Source organism: Muscardinus avellanarius, assembly GCF_963383645.1.
Source record: "Muscardinus avellanarius genome assembly, chromosome: 15".
Classification (NCBI taxonomy): Eukaryota; Metazoa; Chordata; class Mammalia; order Rodentia; family Gliridae; genus Muscardinus; species Muscardinus avellanarius.
The window spans coordinates 47,315,172-47,331,319 of NC_137801.1; positions in this window are offsets into that span (position 1 = coordinate 47,315,172).

Genomic DNA, 16,148 nt, shown 5'->3' on the forward strand with positions numbered 1-16,148 from the left:
AAAGAAAGAAAACACTCTACAGATAAATAAGTAGCATTAGTGAGTACTGGGGAAAGTTTCTTCATAATCAAGATAAAAATTAATTATATATCTAGAAATCAGTAACATCAACAAAACTAAATTGATTGTTTTAATGTTTACCCAGAGAAAACTTTCAACATATCATGACTAAATATAATATTTTAAAATATGTGTGTTTAGGTGTCCTTTTAAAAAAAACTACTAATACCTTTTGTCTTCTCTTCATAGTTAAAGAGTTCTGTATTTTTAAATTGTGAATTCATGTGGCATTTATCAATTTTTTTGCATATATTAATATGAAGTTTATTATCTATTCCTTTAGTCTATTAATGTAATAAATTGCATTTATTAGTTTTGAGATGTTAAACCAACTAGCAATTAGAAATTAAATGATTAGAAACTCACATAAAAATGTACAATATTAGCCCTATTTCATAGAGGAATAAATTGTAAATGACACAGAAATGCCAGTATCCTGTTTAAGATCACACAGCTGACTAGTAGTGAAGCTGGAATTTGAATGGAGTAGCCTGATTCAAGAGGTTTTACCCTTGTGCGTAAAGTTTACTAACACAACTCTGGCACCTCATTGATGAGTAGACAACTATGTATAAATCTGAAAGAATATATGGTAAGAGTACTATATAAATGAAAAAGTTGCAAGATCCACTTTATGAAATTATAGTCTTGCCTCCCTAGACTAATCTCTCTATCAATATATCTGTCATCTACCTATCATCTATTTATATATCTCTATCATTCCTACTTCCAGTCTATATTCACAGCCCTATTTTTTTTTTATTTGAAACAGAGTCTCACTAAATTGCTGAGGCTGGATTTGAACCTGTGATCATCCTGCCTCAGCATCCCAAAATACTGGTGTTACAGATGTGTGCCACCATGCTCATTGATTCCCTTGATTTCATAATTGGAATATTAAGTTTAAATCTTTAGTACTACAATATATTTAAATAGAAAATACTCTAAATATTAATAAATATTGAAGGCATGTTATTGTGTTATTCATGCCTTATAATAATTGCTCTGATATTAGTAGCTTTAAACAACCAACATCTATTGCTTTACAAGTTCTGCAGGCCAGAAATTCAAAAGGAGCCTCTAGAAGTTGGGTCAGGTCTCTTCTGCAATGGAAGCTATCCATCAGATGGGGCTGCAGCCCTCTCAGGTCTGTGGGGCTAGAAGGTCTCCTGACAGAACTGTTGACTGAACATCTCAGTTCCAGACTACATGGACTTTTCCATAGGGCTGTTCAAATGACCTTATTAAAAAGGCCTTACCTTGCCCCAAATGACCCAAGACAGCAATAAAAAATAGAAATAATCACAATTTTTTTTGAATCTCTTAATTTCTGCTTTATTTTTACTGCATTTTTTTTCTGCATGTCAATCTCTGACCCTCATCATTTCTGCTTATTCTATTCCTTAAAAGCACCATGAACTCCAATTTACATTCCAGGTTCACTTCCTATCTTGAAGGGAAGTGAATGAGAGGATGTGTTCTCATATTTCTAAAACTCCACAATTAGTAAATGCTTTCTAATTCCAAAATAAACCTCTTCAACATTTGCCTTCTCAACTCATTTCCATTATTGTCATTGATAATGTTGGGGCTGTTCATTCATGGGGAAACAGCTGCTAAAAGTCTAACAACACTTTGAATTTTGTGTTTGGTATTCTTTAGAGAATTATGAGAAAAAATAGAACTTAGATATAGTTGAGAATTAGCACAGAGTGCAGTTCATTGGTTAAATAAAGATCTTGATATATTCATTTCTTATTTTCTTCTTAGTCCAGTTTTACACCTTTCTCAATGGTAACTGAGAAGCTACTGATTTTGAAAGAAAGATTTACTAATCTCTGAAAATGTAAACTCACCCCAGATTTAATCCAATCTGAGGTGAGTGGTAAATTGGTTGTATCATTTTGAAAGTATTATTTTTACTTGAAAAAATCATTTTTTTAGCCCAAAAACTATTTTTCAGAAGACAATAGATTAGGAAAAAAGGAGAATGGCAATTTTCTACCTGTAAAATTTACCTGTCACTAACATGAAGAGATATGATGATTGAACAGAAAACATTTAATATTTTTCCCCAGATGCAGAAAAATTTTTCCTATCCTATCCTTTTAACATTGAATTCACATCAAGAATTATAGACAGCTAAAAAATTATATCTAGTCTCTATATTCTCTGCTTGCTTTCAGATATGCAGACTCTTCCTAATTACCAAAATAACTTTCTTCTGTAAGTTCATTATAAATAGGAGGTTGAAATTCTCAAGAAAGGTTAAAATACATAGCCATGCACAATGTAAATTAATCTTTCTTGACAAATTTTAAATTATAAATAGGCTGGAAGTTTTGAGATTGGACAAACCAATTAAATAGCATAATATTAAATAGATGTAGCCATAACAAAAAGTAAATGGTTTTTCACTATGAAAAAGAAAAGTCAGCAAGGACAAATAGTTTGCTTCATTTTCAGAATTTTAGTTCAAATTGGATTTTTTTTTTTTTTTTGGTGGTCAAGGTTTAAAACACAATTTAAAAAGATGGAATCAAAACCCAGTAATTGAAGAAAAATGCCTGCCATTCTCTCCCTTTGTACTATATCTTAAAAAGAATATGTGGAGCAAATTTTATTTTTAGCTTCATTGTGGGCCAGCACAGTCAAGAGATCACTGTTAGGAATTTGTGAAGTGTCACATCTTAAGTAGAAAATCAGACTTTCTCTTTTGGAACATTTTTATATGTCACTGTTCTGATCTTGAGATTCATGAAATGAGATCAGCACCATGTTCCCTCCATTACTTCACCTTATGCCTCTGAGCATTTTGTCTTTATAAGACACTACTTTAAATGCATAAATTTCAGAGAAGATGTTCCTTGGCCAACTCAATAATAGAATATCTAGATTTCTAATTAACTGCTAGATCCTATGCCCAAAACATTAATCCATACAATTCACTTATAAACAAGATTAGTCTTAGGCAATATGATCAGAAAATACAGTATATTATAGCCAGCTTAACAATGAGTCTCCTGCCCCATGGAGCTTATTTGGTGAATTTGTTGGGGATATTGGGGTTATAACAAACTTGGTAGGAGAGGGTAAAATTTTATTGAAGGTTAAAAGGCAAAAGTTAAAGATTCTTCTCTTTTTGAACTTCAACATAAAGTCTCATAATAAGAACAATAAAGCGCTACATAAAAGCTTTTTATGTATACTTGTATTGATGTATTATAGTTTCACATCATAATGTAGTTCAGAGTGATAGAGATTTACATGTGTACAGCCCAGTCCCTTCCAAACTCCTTCCCCTTCCCCATATGTGATATTGAAAATAGAATTTTTAATTTTACACATATATGTAATTTCAGTGTGTTCCCTTCATTAATTTCTCCTCCCTGTAACACCTCCCCAATCTTCTCCAATACTCCACTTGGGTTTCTCCTTCATTATCTAAAGTCCCTTTTATATTTAAAATATTCCCTTGCCTTCCACATATGAGAGATACTATATGACTGAATTTGATTGATGAGTGGCTATTTCCAAATAGGTGTAAAAGTACGAATATAGCAAGGTTAGCCTGGTTATTAAGTATCAGGAGGGGGAAGGGAAATGAGGGGGGTAGAGAGCACCAAATACAGATTAAATGCATAACATTTACTTTCAATAAAATAAAAAATAAAATAAATACATAAATAAATAAATAAATATTCCAAAAAAACACATAGGTGAAAAGCCTGCTGATAATTATCAATGCCTAGAATCTAATTCCTTATATACACACAAATCATCTTTTGCAAAGTTTAAAACATGCTGAATTTACTAGGATTGCAACTAAATTGTAAGTCAATGGAAAACTTTTAGCCCGTTTTGCTTAGAAACTTATCAAGAGTTTCTCCTTTGGAAAGCCTGTGTCATTAAGTACAATGCTATTCATTATTTAAAAGTGGCCTGTACAACATATTTGTAAACCTAAACGTGCAAATATAGCATTCAGTGATGTTAAGGATGATTATGGTACAAATAGCTGCCTTCTTTAAGATAATGTTTAGTGTGGTCATATAATTGAGTGTTTAAACATCAAATAAATAATGCTGGATATTTTAGTTTAAATTAATTTTATTTTTATTAGAGTTATTATTTATAATTAGAGAAATATTTTATCTATAGTTGGGGATAATTTTTTTTACTAAAATGGTTTACATGAGAAATATAATCTACTTTAATTTTTAGTTTTTATATATTTTTATTGGTGCGCTGTAGTCATACATCTTAATGTAATAAAACAAATTTGTGGAGATATAAATGTATACACCACCCAATTAGCCCTTATCCAATTCCCACCCCATTCCTTTTCCTTCCCTCCTTCCCATGCTTGATTTAGTGATTGACTTTGATATGTTTGTTTAAGTACATCATGTACTTTAAAGAGTTTCCATCATCCCACTTCCAATCCCCTCAGATAGGTCATATAAATTGCAGATATTCATGCATTGGTTTGGTAGTTTGGTTTTCATTCTTTTGGGTAGATTACCCATAAGTGATATTTTTGGGTCTTATGGTAAATTTGTTTTCATTCTTCTGAGGATCTTCCATACTGTTTTTCAAAGTGGTCACATTAATTTTCAATCCCACCAATAATGTGTTAGAGTTTCTACTTCTCCATATCCAGTCAATTACAGTTTATCTCTTCCTTGGAAGTTCTTTTATTTTCCACACTGATTACCATTTGCTGAAATCCTAACTGCCAGGAGGCGAGTGAATTTGATGAGATAATCCACTCACAACCAATTGTTTAACAGAGGTCATTTGAATCTGGGAATCTGCTGAGAGATTGGCTGAAGTGGTGGCAGCTTCAAGTGCTTCCTGACCACACAATTGCAGGAACCCACTGGCCCTTTGCTGTGCAGTAGCCCCCGGTACCAGCCTCACAGACCCCGGCATCAGACTTGCAGGCCCCTGTCCCAGCCTTTTTGCTTAGCAGGCTCCTTTCCCTGCCTTTCAGGTCCTTATCCCATCCTTCCTTTGTGACAGACTCCAGTCCCCATCACTGTGGGCAGGGAATCTACAGAGGTTCTCATTTTTTTCTTCCATATTTTTCTTACATAGGAGAAAACAATATGTATCTTTTGCAAAAGCTGGGAGCCCAAATACCTAGCAGCAATAAATTTTGTCTCCCCTCCAAAGGTAGAGGTCCGCAGCTTTACCATGGAGAGCAGGATCTGCTGTTCCGAGTACACCACTGACCCCCAGTGCTAGGTAGAGGAGCATGGCAGCCATGAGCGCCAAGGCCTGCCAGGATATAAGGCATGGCGGGCCTGGCCCAGCCATATAGTGCTCCCTCCAATATGCCCTGAACATTTTTCTTACATAGTGTGTTGTACAGAATCCCTGAGCATGTGGGGCATGAGCGGTCTACTTCTGGGGAACTTTCTTCAAAATTCAAGGTGGATTGGATTGGATCTGTCTTCCTTTCCCAAATACTGACTGCCACTGCCATCTCTTTCCATTATTCCCCAAGACCCTCCCCCTCCTGTCTTTTCTTCCAGCCAAATGGGTTCCAGGAGGTGGTAGACATCAGGACCTGGGTGACTGGAACTGCAGAACTGCTCATGCTGGTCAGATGATATGTCTCAGCTTCCTCAGCCTCACTTTCTCTGGAAGGACACCAATATAATATACTTTAATATAGGAGAGCTACTATATTCCAGAATATGTTATTTTAACAATGAATTTTAATCACTGAACAAAATCCACTGAGGAAAGCAGAGAATTTAGACTTCAATTTTATTTAAACCAGAATTTGAATCCTGATTCTTTCACATATAAGCTATGTCCCAGGAGAATGTTCCTAACTTCATTGGCTGTAAATTTACATATCTGTAAAATACAGATAATAATACAAACCTCATAATATTGTGATGTTAATTAAATGCGATACTGCATATCAAGTACCTGACTTGAAATAGGCAATTTAAAAATAAAAAATGGTAAATTTGACTGATTGTCCACTGAAGAACTTTTAAGACATTTGACTATTTACTTTATGGTTTAGGTAAAGGAACCAAAGAAGTCATATAACCAGCCTGTCTGCAATTAGTATATTCAATATACAGTTCTCTATTAGTTTATGAAGATCTTATCTTTTGGTCTGGCTTGGGTCCCAGGTGTGGCAGTCATATTTGAGAATCATTATACCAGACCACCCCACTGATTATAGCAGCACAGAACAGTAGACAATCTGTGGAGAGTAAAACATATGATCTCGTGTTTTAAAATACATATTTGATGAAAAGTAATAAAATATTTAAATCAGGCATGGTGGTACATGTCTGTAACCCTAGTACCTGGGAGAATAAGGCAGTAAGACCTTATTATAGTAAGGTTTGAGACCAGCCTCAACAATTTATTAGGTCGTCTGAAACTTAATGAGACCCTGTTTCAAATAGAAAATGAAAAGAGCTGAGAGTGTAGCTTAGTGGTAGAATGACCCCAAGTTTAATCCCCAGTACTCCCCACAAAATAATGATTTTCAAATCGATTGCAATTTTATAAAGGATAATTAAGTAGTATCTGTTCAAGCTTCTTCAAATATTTAAGTAAGTACACAAATTCTTTTTAGGATGCTCTTATAGTAGATATATTAAAAATGTAATATATACTTATAATAAATTACCCATTCTAATCTCAAAAACATGTATGGGGAGGAGGATGAAGGGGCGGGACCCAAAATAAAATACTCCAAGAGTAGTCTGCATGTATGTTCTTATCACTATATATTTCAATATGATTTATAATTACAATGTACCAAAAATACAAAAATAAATGCTCCCATAGTAATGAATATAACATTACACATAGGAGGACTTCTGGGAAGATGGTGACAAAGAGAAGCAGGATATACCAGTCCTACTGGCACCCAATCTCCACTGCCTTAAAAGCAGCATCCTACAAAACCATAAAACACTATAAGTAAAGAAATAAAACAATAGGTACAAGGCTGCAGGGACATAAAAGATTAGAAGACTGATGGGGTTCAGCCCTAGCAAGAGTGGAGGTTTGTGTGTTGGTGAGGGGAAGCCGAGGTCGATGAGAGAAGAATTGCCACACAAAATCAGATTCAATTTTCTCCATTTTATTTAGGATTTGTTACAATTTTTATACTTTATTTTTTGGCAGAAAAGCAAGGGCATAGCCATGCAAGCAGGATCTTCAAGGACAGGAAAAGTTTTATTTTTTATATAGAGTTTAGGGCAAGGGTGTCAGACTTTAAATAGTCATAGTATGCTTTGTCTCACTTCACAATGCTGACTCAAACCTAATCTTATACAGTGGCTCAAACTACAGTCAGTTTGAACTTAATGTTTGGCTCAATAATTTTATCCTTGGGAAAAAATCTTTGCTGCCTGAGTCTCTCATAAGCCACTGCCCATGAGTTTTAGTTATAATGTTTATACATAAAATTCCAATTATACATATTAATCCAAATAATCCTAAAATAATTTTATGAAGAAAGGAATGCTAGATATACTTCATGAGGGATCTACGCTGTTGTGGATCCCCTGATCGAGCTTTCTCAAGATCTGCATGAGATGCCGTAGCAGAAGACCAATCAGAGAGCAGAAAAGAAACCCACCTGCCTTGCTGTGATGGGCACCAAGGAAGAACCATCTTGCTTCACTGCACCCAACTCCAGAGACAAACAGAAAAAAAACCAAGGACATGAAGTGAACAGCCTCAGATCATTGGAGTTGTAAACCATCAGTTCTTCTTGCACAAATACTAGCCACAACTTCCAGCAGTGGCTGCTGGGGCCACCACACTCTCCAGAAATCCAGAGTGGTCCTCAACAGCAGAAAATAATCCTGCTTGCCTTGCCACCACAGGCACCACAGTGGTGTCATCTTGCCTCACTGCACCCAACTCCAGAAACAAACAAAAAAGCAAAGACCTGATGTAAGTAGCTGCAGATCATCAGAACTGCCAGGCATAAATTCCTCCCGTATGAACTCCTGCTAAAACTTCTAGCAGTTGGCAGTCAAACCCACCACACCCTCCAGAAATCCAGACCTGAACTCAAAAAGAACGAAAATGAAGCTGCAGTCCCTGCAGTAGAATGCCCAGTGAGGCACCCCCAAGGACTTGCACAGCTGCTATGAATACCCTGGGTCTAAGACTTTGAGGTTCAACCCAATGAAGGTGGGAATGGAGTCTACAATTTGCAGCAGTGGCAGCTGAGCTTACCACACTCTCCGGAGATCCAGAGCAGGACTCAACACCACCATAAGTGAAACTATGAAAGTGAAGTCTCCTTTGAGAGCACACCCAATGCAGTGCCTCCAGGGACTTTCCCAGCCACAATAAACATTTTGGGTCTTAGAATTTATGGTTCAACCCTGAGAAGGTGAGGATAGAGTTTGCTCAGGCTCTGCATCAGTGAAAGGTGTAGGGGAAGACCTACATTTAAACTATACCCTACTAGTAGGAGCTCCAGGTTCACTACAGACAACCCAATTATGGTGAACATGGAGAAGTCAGCCCATCCCTGCCCTAGTTCTGGAGAACAGATACTTTTACATTTAGTTTGGTCTCAGAGGCATTCACTACCTATGGAGTTAGGGAGAGATCAGTACTTCACATTTGAGAAAAGTGTGGAGTGTGACCTGTGTATTAGATTATATCAAGCCCCATTGATACTGGCCATCTGCATAGACTGAGAAAAAATTAGAAAACCAGGCTTGCAATGGAAAATGTGCCAGTGCTGCTCAAATCTGCACAGAGAGAGACTGTAGAGGCCCCAGTCAGCTGAGTATTTATATATTTGTAGAGTTGCATTCATTTGTTGTTGGTGTTGTTGTTTTTGTTCTGGTTGTTCTTATTTGTGGGTGTGAGTGTGCATATCTTTTTTTTTACCCTCTCCCCAAACCCTCTCTCAAGCCTTTTTTCTTGTACATACCTACTGTTATGGTTTGAACTGTTATGGTTTGGGAAACTGTCCCTGGGAACCTTTGTTAGGCTCCCGGAAACTATTCCCATAAAAACTGCAGGTTTTTGTGCTGAGATAAGGATAAATATGCAACATACCAGACTCTTGCTGAAGATTTAATGGAGCTTATTAAAAATATATAAATACAGAAGACAGTTACAACCCCATGCCATTCAGGAATAGCATGAGGAGATGGTTTGAACGAATTCACCAATAATTTCTGGATACAAAGTACTTTATACCCAATATCCTAACCCAACAAGATCCATCTCCTATAGGTCCAGCCCTTTTTGATGTAGGGAAATTTCTTACTGCCAGTCTGTCCTATTTCTAGTATAGTCCCCAAGCCTTTTGTTATACCCCAAAATGTGTCATTTGATCATCAGATTCTGGTATAACTTGAAGGCTTATGGCATCCTTCCATTATTATCAAAGTCTGAAATCTCCTGAAGGTTTATGGCATCCTTCTACTTGCTTGGGAAATTATACATTTATAATAAAAAAGGCCCTGGGACTATCTCTGTTGTCTTGCTAATCTCCCTTGGTGCCTGGAATCCTGCAGCCCCCCTTTTTTTTTAAGCTCCTGGCTTCTTTTACTACCAAAGATATATTTAATAACTTGAAAATCTTTCCTAATACTGCCACATTAATACATTTTGGAGCCTCTTCCCAATACGGGTACACCTACTTTCTTGCTTTTTTATTTTTTTCTTCTTTTCTCTTCTTTGTCTCATATCAAATCCACTTCATATCACTATACTAAAACCTGTACATTGGTTATTAGAATACTACTAAAAATTCACCATATCTAATCTCTACTATAAACTACCTTAGAAAACTCATGTTCTCAATCTACTTGATCCTCTATGTGGCATTACCCCTTTCCTGCATTTATTATTTCACTTCACTCCTCACTCAACCTTCACTGTTGAAACAACATAACTGCCATTGGATATGCCAACTGACACCTAAAGACTGAAAGATATCTACCAAAAGCAACAAGCTTATGAAATTGTGTAAAGGAAGAATAATAAGGAAGCATTGAGCTCCCACAACACCACAATAACAGAACCTAAAAACACAGAATTGCAGAGATCTCCAGAAGGTCAAATTAGGAATGTAACTGTAGCAACATTAGAGACCTTCTGAAAAGAATTCAGAGAGTGTCTGAAAGAATAAAGGATATAATCATTAAAGTGAAAAGATCAATTAAAACTATAAACAATCTATTAGATAACATGGAGAATAGAATATTTCGCCTAGAAGATGATCACTCCTAAAGCAAATGCACAGTATAAAACTTAGAAAAAATAATTTGACAGCATGAATTGGACATTGAAGAAATATGGGCTCATCTTAAGAGAGCTAACCTAAGAATAATTGGAATAGAGGAGGGAAATGAAGGTAAAACCAAAGGAATCAACAATCGTGTGTGTGTGTGTGTGTGTGTGTGTGTGTGTGTGTGTGTGTGTAGTACTGGGGTTCCTGGAAGCCCTTCTACCTCCAGGCTACACTCCCAGACCTATTTTTATATTTTTATTTGGAAACAGGGTCTCTTAAGCCAGAGCGACTGGCTTCAAACCTGTGCAATCCTCCTGTCTCTGCCTCCCAAGCACGGGGATTACAAGCATGTGCCACCATGCCCAGCCTGATCAACAATCTTCTGAAAGAAGTAATATCAGAAAAATTTCCATCCAGGCATGGTGTCAAACGCTTGTAATCCCCAAGGTTGGGAGGCAGAGACAGGAGGATTGCATAGGTTTGAAGCCAGCCTCAGCTGGCTTAAGAGACCCTGTTTTCAAATAAAAATTAAAATAGGTCTGGGAGTATAGCCTGGAGGTAGAAGGCCCCTGGGTTCCATTCCCAGTACAACCAAAAAGAAAAAAAGAAAAAGAAAATTTTCCAAACCTAGAGGAAGAGGTTGATACACAGGTACAGGAAACTTATAGAATCCCTTTTAGACAAGATCAGAGAAAAAGTTACACATACCACAAAATAGTCAAACTGACAAATGTCAAAGCCAAGAAGAGAATCTTAAAGGCAACAAAAACAAAATACCAAGTGACATTCAGAGACAAACTAATTAGAATCACTCCAGATTTAGCAAAGCAAGTCATGAAAACCAGAAGGGCCTGCAATAGCATATTCCAAACTCTGAAAAAACAATATGCAGCCAAATATTTTCTACCCAGCAATTCCATACCCAGCAAAACAATCTATCAAATTATACAGTGAAATAAAAATCTAGAAGAAATTCACAACTTTCTACTTAAATACAATCTGCCTAAACTGAGTCAAGAAGATATAGAGCTGTGTGTGGTGGTGAATTCTTGTCATACCTACGCTTGGGAGGCTGAGACAGGTGGATCACATTAACACTTAATGACACTTTCAGCAACTTACTGAGACCCTGTTTCCAAATAAAATATAAAATATACCTGGCAGTATAGCCCAGAGGTAGAAAGTCCAGGGGTTCCACCAACAGTACCATAAAAAAAAATAATAATATATAAAACATTTAAACCAACCAATAGCAAAAAAGAGAGATTGAAACAGCATTAAAGATCCTACCATAAAAGAAAAGCCCAGGAACAAATGGCTTCCCAAGTTAATTTCATAAAAGCTTTACAGAAGAGCTTATCTGATACTCCTCAATCTATTTTGTTGAATAGAAAAAATGGACTATCCCAAATACATTCTATGAGGCCAACATCACATAAATACCCAAACCAAATAAAGACACCACAAGGAAGGAAAACTACAGGCCTATATTTTTTATGAGGTTGGATGCAAAACTTCTAAAAAAAATACTAGCAACATGCATTCAAAACCACATCAAGAAAATCAAACACCATTACTAGGTAGGATTCATCCTATGAATGCAAGGCTGATTCAACATATGTAAATCAATCCATGTAACTCATCATATAAGCAGAACCAAAGACAAAAATCACATGAACATTTCAATAGATGCTGAAAAAGCATTTATCAAAATTCAACATCCTTTTATTCTAAAGCATAATGCTACCTAGTTCCATCCATTTCCCTGAAAATTACCTAATTTTGTTCTTCTTTATGGATGAATAAAATTCCGTGTCCATATCCCATAATTTTGTAATTCCTTATCTGTTGATAGACTTTTAGGCTGATTCCATAACTTGGCAATTGTGAATTTACAGAATGTATATATATATATATATATATATATATATATATATATATATATATATATATATATATTTGGTAGTTTGGTTTCCAGAAGTGATATGGATGGATCTTATGGTAGGTTTATTCCCATTCATCTGGGGATTCTCTATACTGTTTTACAAAAAAAAAAAAAAAAAAAACTGCAGAAAATTGAAATAGAAGAAACATATCTCAGAGAAAAGCGGCATTTATGAGTCCTGCTAACAATCGATCTCTATTACCACAAAATCAGCACTTTTCATAGCCAGAAAACACCACCCGCAGAGAAATAAAAACTATAAATACAAGGGACAGAGAGGAGGAAGGCTAAAAGAGCGGGCAGCCGAGCTGGCGCCATCTTCCTTTACAGCTCCAGGCTCCAGAGGCGCCATCTTCCTTTACAGCTCCAGGCTCCAGAGGGGAGGGACACTCAGAACAGAGCTCAGAACCAGAGAGGAGATACGCCGACCTCATGGCTAAGGGTGCAGCAGCAGCACCATACTGCCAGTGGCAGCGGAGAATTCACTAGACAGTTCCAGATCAGTGCACTCAACAACCCATCAGGCTACAGAGAGGAAGGGTGGACAGGGAGCTGAGGTGAGCAGCTGTGGAAAAACCAGGTGTAATTCAGCAGGTTTTCAGCACAAGGAGTGTCTAAAGCTCCCAGGGGCTGGTCTCAGCACACCCTCCAGGGACTCAGAGTGGAGCTCAAAACCAGAAAAGAAATATGCCAGCCTCATGGCCAAGGGCGTGGCAGCAGTGCCATTGGTCTATGTATCTGTTTTTGTCCCAGTACCATGCTGTTTTTATTACAATGGCTTTGTAGTTTAGTTTAAAGTCAGGTATTCTGATTCATCCTGCATAGTTTTTGTTGCTGAGAACTACATTGGCTATTCTGGGCTTTTTGATATTCCAAATAAATTTAAGGACTGAGTTTTCTATGGCTGTGAGGAATGATCTTGTTGGTTAATGGGCATTGTGTTAAATCTGTACATCACTTTTGGAAGGATGGCCATTTTAATGATATTTATTCTGCCATTCCATGAACATGGAAGATCTTTCCATCTTCTAAGATCTTCTTTGATTTCTTTTTTCAATGTTTTATAATTTTCTTTGTAGAGATCTTTTACCTCCTTGGTTAAGTTTATTCCTAGGTATTTTATTTTTTTGTGGGAGATCCTGAGTGGAAGTGTTTTCTTAATTTCTTATTCAGTGAAATGATGGTTAGTGTACAGGCAAGCTTCTGATTTTGTAATATTGATTTTGTATCCAGATACCTTGCTGAATTTGTTGATAAGTTCTATAAGCCTTTTGTTTGAGTTTGTTGGAATTTCTAAATATAATATCATGTCATCTGCAAATAGTAAAAGTGTGAGTTCTTCTTTTCCTATTTGTATTCCTTTGATTTCCTTTTCTTGCATTACTGCTCTGGCTAGAGTCTCTAGTACTATATTGAAGAGAGTTGGGGATAATGGAAATCCTTGTCTTGTTTCTGTTTTTTGGGGGAATTCTTGAAGTTGTTCCCCATTTAATATGATGTTGGTAGTGGGCTTATTGTAGATTGCCTTTATGATGTCGAGACATGTTCCTTCTATTCCAATTCTCTGCAGTGTTTTTTTTTTATCATAAATGGATGTTGAATTTTATCAAATAATTTTTCAGCATCTACTGAAATGATCATGTGATTTTTGTCTTTCATTCTCTTTATATGGTGAATGACAAGGATTGATTTTTGAATGTTTAACCAGCCTTGCATCACTGGGATGAACTCTACCAGGTTATGGTGTATGATTTTCTTTCTGTGGTTTTGAATGTGTGTTCCTAGTATTTTGTTTAATCATTTTGCATCCAAGTTCATCAGAGATATAGGCCTGTAGTTTTCTGTCCTTGAACTGTCTTTATTAGATTTGGGTATTAGTGTGATGTTGGCCTCATATAATGTATTTGGGAGATTCCCAGTTTTTTTTCTATTTCACAAAATAGTTTGAAGAGTATTGGGGTTAGCTCTTCTATAAATGTTTTATAGAATTCTCTTGGAAAATCATCTGGTCCTGGGTTTTTCTTTGATGGTAAGCTCTTTATTGCTGTTTCAATCTCTTTGATTGTTCTTGGTTGGTTTAAGTGTTCTATATCTTCTTGACTCAGTTTAGAAAGGTTGCATTTATCTAGGAAGTTGTCAATTTCCTCCAGATTTTCCATTTGGTTGGATTATAGTTTTTCAAAGTCGTTTCTGATAATCCTCTGGATTTCTACACTGTCAGTAGTAATGTTTCCTTTTTCATCTCTTATCTTCATAATGTGGGTTGTTTCTCTCTTTTTTAGTTTGGCTAGTGGTTTATCCATCTTGTTAATATTTTCAAGAAACCAGCTTTTGATTTTGTTCATTTTCTATATTGTTTTTTTCTTATTCTCTATTTCATTAATTTCTGCTCTAATTTTAATAATTTTCTGTCTTCTACTGGCTTTGGGGTTCAATTGTTCCTGCTTTTCAAGGGCTTTGAGGTGTGTTGTTAGGTTATTTATTTGATGATTTTCTGTTTTTCTTATGTGAGCACTTAGTGCTATAAATTTTCCTCTTAATACTGCCTTCAAAGTGTCCCCAATGTTTTGATATGTAGTATCTTTATTTTAATTTGTTTCTATAAATTTCTTGATTTCACCTCTTACATCTCCTATGACCCAGTCTTCATTCAGAAATGTGGTGTTCAGTCTCCACATGTTTATGTTGTTTCTCTGGGTCTTCTTATAGTTGATTTCTAGTTTCATTCCATTATGGTCTGAAATGTCACAGGGAAGTATGTAATATTTTTAAAATTTGCTAGTACTCATTTTGTATCCCAGGATGTGATCTATTTTGGAGAAGGTTCTGTGAGCAGCTGAGAAAAAAGTAAACTCCGCTGTTGTTGGGTGAAATATTCTATATGTGTCCAACAGGTCCATTTGATTAATGGCATTCTTTAGTTCTGAGGCAGCTTTACTGACTTTTGTCTGGAAGATCAGTCTAATGTTGTGAAAGGTGTGTTGAAGTTTGGGTTTGAAGTCTAATTTGTCTGATATCATAGTTGCTACTCCTACTTGCCTTTGAGCTTCATTACCATGGATTACCTTGCTCCAGCCCTTTACGTTGAGAGATTTTTGCCAACTACTTCAATAGAGAACTAATATCTAGAATATATAGAGACCTCGAAAAACTCAGCACTAAGAAAACAAATAATTCTTTTTACAAATGGATAGCCAGTTCTCCCAGCATCACTTCTTGAAAAGGCTGTCTTTTCTCCAGCGTATGTGTTTGGCCCCTTTGTCAAAGATTAATTGACTAAAGATGTGTAGGTTTATTTCTGTATCTTCTATTCTAATCCAGTGGTCAGTATATCTGTTTTTGTGACAGTACCATGCTGTTTTTACTACTATTGTTCTATAGTATAGTTTGAAGTCTGGGATTGTAATGCCTCCTGCGTGTTTCTTGTTATTGAGAATTGCTTTGGCTATTCTAGGTCTTTTCTTTCTCCATATGAAGTTCATGATTAATTTTTCTAAGTCTCTGAAGAATGTCACTGGTATTTTAATGGGAATTGCATTGAACCTATAGATCAGTTTTGGCAGAATGGCCATTTTGATGATATTTATTCTGCCTATCCATGAGCACGGGAGATCTTTTCATCTCCCAAGGTCTTCTTCTATTTCTTTCTTTAATGTTTTATAGTTTTTGTTGTAGAGGTATTTTACATCTTGGGTTAGGTTTATTCCTAGGTATTTTATTGGTTTTGAGGTTATAGTGAATGGAATTGTTGTTTTTGTTTCTTTCATTGTGGATTCATTGTTGGCATAAAGAAAGGCCACTGATTTCTTTAGGTTGATTTTGTAACCTGCGACTTTGCTGAATTTGTCAATCAACTCTAGAAGTCTTTTGGTTGAGTTGTTTGGG